Below are 7,697 nucleotides of genomic sequence, written 5' to 3' on the forward strand. Positions count from 1 at the left end.
CTCACTCACTCACTTACACACATGCAAAAACACACTCATACATATGCATACGCAACGTTAAGAAACTAGAGCGAAAACTCGGCGAAATTCGCCGCAATCGCGCAGATAACTAATCGCCTTATCTGCTGAATGCAACCCCACTCCGCTGCACTTCGATTATTTACCTATACACCTCATTTACAGAGCGCCTGTAGTCACCTAAGTATCTCACAGGCAATGAGCCGTTCTCTAAAAGGCTTCGGGTTCCTACCGACTCGGACAGACCACTGCACGTCGGTTCTGGGTCCGCAAGGACGTTTAACTACCCGCATTCCAGCGAGAAAGGACTGGTAGGGGTGCAGTATCTGCAGATTGATCGAAGCTGAATGGGAAGGTTGGTGGAGATGTCTTCTGCGAAGAACTCTCCATCAACCTAAAATTTGGGCTACCGGATCACTGGGCGAATACCTTGCAATTCAAGGTGGCAAATTCCTCCTGGCAACGTGTAGACCGCAGGCGGTTTGGGGAGCTCTTGAGTCTAAGCAAGTTCCATCTCTCGCTATTGGTGGGAGTGCTAACTGGTCATTGCGCGATAGGTAAACATGCCGTAAGGCTGAATATCAGCGAACACCCTTACTGCGCCAGCTGCATGGTGCCCTGCCTTTGGGAGCTTACGGTTTAAGCACCTTGAGTCGCACTTTTTTCACGCTACCGATGAACTTTCAAGATTAGACATCAGTCGCTTAAAGAGCTTCGTTGCGAGCATGGATCGTTTCTCATACAAGAAGCTATAGATGCCGTCACTCTCCCTTACCTTTTCCATATTTTCCTACCAGCCCTCCCCCCTTTTCCCTACCATTGCGTCCTTTTCCCTCTCCCCTCTTAAGAGCATCACCACGGGCAGCTTAGTCGTGACTAAACCTAACCTAACATAACCTAAACAAAAATTTACTTTATAAAATGGAACACTTAAATTTACTTCAATGTTCGTAATAACATGTTCCATGTAACTAGAGGGAAGTCAAGATAATATTTTCACCAAAGAGAGGGAATAAATCCCAGACTCTCCAAAATTCTACAGGCCAATTAGCCTTTTATATCTCATGCAAAAGACACTGCATAAACATACGCTTAGCAAAAAGTCAAATCAACAATTACGGCACATAACTCTATTGTAGGTGTAACAGGTGCACCAAAAGGTATTGCCCTATGCCCCTTCAAGTCCATGAAGGTGGCACTCTTCAATATATGTAGATGTAAATTCCAATATAGTCAAATGGATCGACAATATGTTTACCCATAGGACAATCAAGGTGAACCTAGGACCGGAGGCACTCAGCACCACTGCAGTAAAAGGCAGTGAGGCACAGTGGGGAGTGCTTTATCCACTGTTGTGGTCTATATTGGCTGATGAACTAGTTCAAGTCCGCAAAGGATATCAAACCGTAGACCATGATAAAAACATAGCAAGGTATAACCGTTCTCTCAATTTGTCGGCCATGATTTTTTTTTTGAAGTTTGCCAACATTTTAAAATCATATAAAAGTGAAAATAAAAAATTGAAATTGTTCGAAATTGTTGTTGCTTGAGATTGAAAATGAAAATGTGTGTGTGAGTTTGTGAGTAAATTTAAAAATTAAATTGTTTGGAAACGTCAATAATCTTAAAAGTGACTCTCAGCGGTTCTACCTTACTATATTTTTATCATGCCGTAGACTACGCTGGTGATCATCATGGGCGGCCATGAAAAGACTTTTAGGGATTTGAAGAAAAATGTTGCACTTGCTAATGGAGTTCTGCCAGCGTTGGACATGACTGATTTAAATACCTGTAAGCTTGCCAAAACACCTGAAATTTACAGTTAAAACTTTGTCAATCTGGCAACATTGCTCACAGAAACTCGCACACGTATGCATCCTACGACTGAGTTACTTTTGCCGCACTCAATGCGTGACTCAATTGTACTTCTTGTCAGCATTGAGCGAATAAGTTTTTCGCTCATCGTACTACTCACTTTTTGACTCTCAGCTGTTTGTTGGGCTGGTCAAGCAACAGTTTGAGTGTAGTGCGCGCCAAGTTCGCCGCAGCGCCATAAACGAATGTTTTTTGTATCTTATTTTATTTTTATTTTCCTGTTCTGTGTTTTCTACTTTTGTACTAGTTTTATTGTATAAATTCTTCGTTTTACTTTTTAGCAATTCAGTTCTTTTGGTTCACTAATCATCTTCTTTGCCTACCTTCCTTTAGAATCCATTTAGCCATAGCCGCCATCTGGTTCTCCTCTGCTGTGTCGTTGGCGTTTAATGAACTTCTTCGTTGTGTCTTTGCTGTTTGGTTATTTTCTGATTGTGATAAGTGTTGCCAAATATGGGCTTTTCCGCCCAAAACTGGTAGGTTTTTTTCCATTTGGTAGGTTGGTAGGCTTGATTGGATTTTGGTAGGTTTCCATGAGTAATAGTTATTTGCGAAAAATAGAAAATATGTACGTATCTCCAAATATTTTAGCGACCTTTTTTACACAAATATTTCACCGGTGCGTTCGTATAATGGCGGCCACAAACATGTAAATATAGCTGATTCCTAAGTACAAACGTATACCTTATTATTGCCAATATGCAATACGGACATCTATACATCGTGACCTAAGGGTGAAAAGGTGCCAAGTCCAATTTTAGAAATTTTTCACGAGAGACGAAAAATCTATGTAGTTTCGTATTACCTGTCATTCTGCATTAAAACTAAACTTAAAAAAAATGGACTTGGCACATTTTCACCTTTAGGTAGCGGTATAATTTATGGCGTACTTGGACCAAGATTCCAGAAAAGTCTGCCAATGGGCTCGTACTCAACCATATTTCAGGCGAAAGTCTTCCCAATCGAAGTCTGTGTTCGCGAATGTCATCGCAGAAGGCAAATGAGGCCAGAATAAATATTATGACGGACATTCAGGCAGCGTTAAAGGCCTGCGAGTCGTTTAAAACGGAATCAAGGCTTGTAAACTCTTGAACCACCTGCGAGCCCACAATAGCGTCACGCATGAAGGGTTTGAAGGCAACGAAAGGGCTGACTGTCTCACAAAGCGTGAAGCCCAAATGCGTTTGCATGGTCCCTAGCCTTTCTGTGGTACATCTAAAGGATACACTGCAGACCTACTTAGGAGCTAGCTGGGAATAATCTCAAATTGCTGCCTACTGGCGGAAGTCAAAGGGAATAAGACAATCAAAGATATGCATAACCCTTTCCAGCAGGAACTCCAAAAGACACCTTGAATTTAGAACTCTTACTGGCAACCTGACAGCACAATGCTAGTTAACGAACGGTATTAATTAAATGGGTCTTTCTGTAGAGACGGACTATAGGGTTTGTTGGATAGTGAAAGAAACCCCAGAGTATATTCTATGTGCCTGTCCATGAAGCATGAATCGTAGATTGATACACCTTGGAGAACGATTGCGTTCTCCATATAAAATTTGGAACATGGCCTCATCCAAAGTGTTGAGCTTTTTAAATAGCCTAAGGGCGGAGTGATTACGATTTTGAGTTAGCTCAATATATCTTCTTAATAATATCGTAACTAGACACGAATAAAGAGCTCGGAAAAACTCTGGAGTTCTGGGGAATATAGTTGACCGCGGACATAAGTTTATGGGTATTTCTTCGCTGTCAAAGAGTTAACGCGGCTTTATTTGCCGTCACCTATGTTAGGAGTCTTTCTTCGCCGAAATTTTTTTACGCCTCTTTTTTCGCTATCAAGTTTTGAGCTTGCGTCTTTATTCGTATCTAGTAACGATATGTATGTATGTGTAAAGAGACATATGTACCAGAGCTGTGTAATGATTGAATCAATTGAGTGTGCATTCTCATTTTTTTCGTTTCAAAAATGTGATTGTTTGATTTAAAAAATTTAACAACCACTCTTGAGATTGGTTACAAATTGTAAACACAAAATATGTAGTGTGTTATGGAATGGTTGACACCCATTCACATAGAGAATGTGAATGCAAAAAAAAAACTCAATCATGTATGATTGGACGTTTATGGGAATGCAATCTGTCATTATCATTCAGTACTAATACTATTTGTTGTATCAGGGTTGAAATTTTTGTACTCAAAATGTGAAACCAGAAGATTGCCATCTCCCTTAAAATAAGTAAACAAAAAAATATTTGGTGCTAAAATATTTTTCTAAGTGTTTGGCCGAACTTCTGCTCAAACTTGAGGCATGAGTTCTGATTTTCTAAGAAGAGTTTTCAAAGCAGAAATATACTCGAAGGTTTGCCATTGCGTGCCGAAGGACGACTGCTATTTTGGGCTATGATCTGACCAGGTATTTAACCATGGTCCTATGGAGTGGAAGTACGCACATGTAATCACTCTGCTACGGCGGCCGCCGTAAGTACATGCTATACATATCGTCGTTTAAAGTACAAAACCGCGTATCAAGAAAATGCAAAACCGCGTAATTGCATAAATTATTTTCTATAGAGTAAAGTCACCCATATTTCAAAATGGTTATCTTCTTTATAAAGCAAACGTATTCTGGCTAGTATATTTCAGGACGAATGGATAAGAATTGAGCCAAGAGTTTTTGTGAGCAAATCCAATTTTTGGCAGCCAATGTCAGTCACACGGTTTTGCAGAATGACGATACGCGGTTTTGTACTTTAAACGACGATATATATGTACACATATTAGATTATTTATTCTCAAAATGCATGAAAACTATAGTATGCTTGCAAACAATTAATAACATTTTGTGATAAACAGTTTTACAAATGTATTTGCACTTCAAATTTGTATTTTAGTAAAGTATTAATTAAATAAATTATTATTGTAAATTATTATTTTAATAAATAGATATAAGGATATTTATACTTGGCAACTCTTGGACTTTTCTTCATTTGTAACAAATGACAGACGTAAACAAAATAATAAAATAATTGTATTTTTACAAATTTAAAGCAAACGGGCGTTCTTTACAAAAAAATGTAGTTAGGGATCGAATTGCGCATATTTTTTTTACAATATCAAGTGCCCACAAGAAGTGTTAAACCACTAAATAGCTTAAAAAACGCTTTCAAAAATTCGAAACGAGAGTGAAGTGCAGTGTTCAATTGTGATCGAAATTGCAGGCAAAATTTGTGCGTGTGTAATTAATGTTTTACTTATTTGAAGAAATGTTTCCCGTTGTTATTAAAAATAAGGAAACCAAGACCCCCGCTTTCCACTGGTGGTTACATAATACTTGAATAGCTCCTTAATTAACATGTGTGTGCCAGTTAAACAGGCATGTCTGAATCGATTTCCTTCATCATTCTTACCAATTTGATGTGCATTTTTATTGTTATGTGTTGCAAACAGACATTTTAGGAACTAAATAGGTTCTAAAATCTCTGTACACAAGCGCACTTATTTTTAACAGTTTCCAGTTTATGTAATATTAATCAAAACAGCTTTTATTTATTTTATCTATTATGTGATTTCTGGAAGCGTCGAATACAAAAAAAGGGCTGTGACTGGGTTTATGTAATTTGAAATTGTATTGATGATTACTAATAATAATAGAAAGGCGCCTACATATCGACACAACTAAAAATTTCATATATTTCAGTAGAGCCAATTAAAGATTTTTTGTTTCGTAATTTAGCAATAATATGTCTTGGAACGTAATTATTCCGGATTATATGCAGTCATACTGTAAGCTTTCAAATTATGTATTTTTCTAAACCTGAAATTTTGAATTGTGCCGTTATTGCAGAGGACCATCGACATATATTAGTGTTTGGCCGAGCTACTCCTCCGATTGTGGCATGCGCCTTGATGTTGTCGCACAAAGGGGAGGGACCTACAGTTTTACGCCGACTCCTGCCGGGGGCCGACCACTATTACAAAAAACATTTTCTTTTTTTTGTTGGCCGGAACTGGGCTCGGACGCTCACCCTGCGGAATGGTAGTGCGCACTTCTAACCACTACACCACAGCGATCGCTTAATTAATTTTAATCATTAATCGCGATTAACCATTTATTCGTTAATTTTTAGTCATTCATAGACTAACATTTTGTCGACAATACTCGCAGAAGATAGTCCCAAATTTTCACAAAAGAGAAAAGTGATTTTCTTCAAAACTTTTGAATGACGTCTTGACTGAACTTACTAATTCGGAATTTCTACTATTACTTATAGAGTAGGCTATTCATAAAGTCTGGGTAATGAAATACAAATTTTTCTATTATAAGTTCCATAAAAATAAGGAGACTTTTATTGTTTAATTTATTTTTTGCACATAAACTTGTATCTTGAACTTCTTTTTCCAAAAAGTGAGGATGTCAAAATTTCAATAGATATCGGATGTACGGTAATTTTCCAAAGAGATCTCCTAATAGATAAGTTCATGAAAACTATTCCAAACGAAAACTTAAAATTGTTAAAAAAAAATAATAACTAAATTTAACTAATTTATATTAGAGGTTTGAAGTTTATCCCACTGTAAGTATGAAATCTTCAGCTATGTGTTTCCATTGTCACTTTTTCGTAGCCATATCAACTGCCTGACAATTAAGAAGATTGTGACGTTTCATGCTACCATACGCAATATCTTAAATCCTTCAAATTTTATTATTAACCTTTTGTTTGTTAAAAACATTTTCTTCTTAGATTCGAAACTTGATCAAGCAAAATTGCCTTTGTTTTTGACTAAGAGATGCTCAATAAGCTCAGAATTGTAGTTCTCATTTGCATACATAACAATAAATTATTAATTTTTGTTTCACACCAACTCCAATATTGAATAGTAAAATATATTTTAATCTTACCCAAATAAACAACGATTTAGTTCAATGGTCAATCACATATAGAGTATAGGGTGGTAATATGTTAAAGTTTCAAAGTTTTTAAACGTAAAATTACGGCTAATACCTTTTTAAGCGTTTTGTAATTTAACCAAAACTCATTAGCATCCACTCAAGCAAGGAATTATTTACTTTTCAACTTGCATTAGCAGAGTGCACTTCTCTTTTGTTTAGAATTTGGTTGTCAAACACACTACATCGGATCTTTTGACAGATTTACCAGAATTTTCCAGCAGGTAGCTTCTGACAAAGAGATGACCTTACGTACTCTCTTATTTGTCCTCTCAGTTGCCAGAAAACCAAGTACGATTTCCGGTAAAATCTGGAAATTCTGGTAAAAAATGGTAATTTCGGACTCATGCGGGTTCACAACTAAATAATATTGGGAATACTTTTGAGGTGTTTGAAGAGGGTTGCGACCTGTTTGAAACTAAATTTATTTATAATAATCATATTTTGGCCTGCCACTTTTGCTAAGTTTTGGCCGAGCTTCTCCTCCGATTTGTAGCGTGCGCCTTTGCTGTCACACAAATGGGAGGGACCTACAAACTTACGCCGACGCCGAACGGCGATACAATTTTTATGATGAGCTATTTTTTTATTAAAGACACTAAGATTTTTAAAATATTTTCAATAAAATTTTATCAACCTAAATGTAAAGCTTATGCGAAGTAGTTATCTAATTTAATGTAAATTTTAAACATTTTCAAGATAAAACATGAATTATATTTAAAACGTAAATGTTAATACAACTGTTTTATATATAATCCCAAACATATGATATAAAATCCCCTCTACCAAAAACTTAAATTGGGTAACGCCGGTTTGAATTTTTACAATTGAGCAATTGTCAAAAATCTTCCTTTTT

The sequence above is a fragment of the Rhagoletis pomonella genome, unplaced genomic scaffold (genome assembly GCF_013731165.1).
Source record: "Rhagoletis pomonella isolate Grant_MI unplaced genomic scaffold, Rhpom_1.0 Rhpom_scaffold_00006, whole genome shotgun sequence".
Taxonomy (NCBI): Eukaryota; Metazoa; Arthropoda; class Insecta; order Diptera; family Tephritidae; genus Rhagoletis; species Rhagoletis pomonella.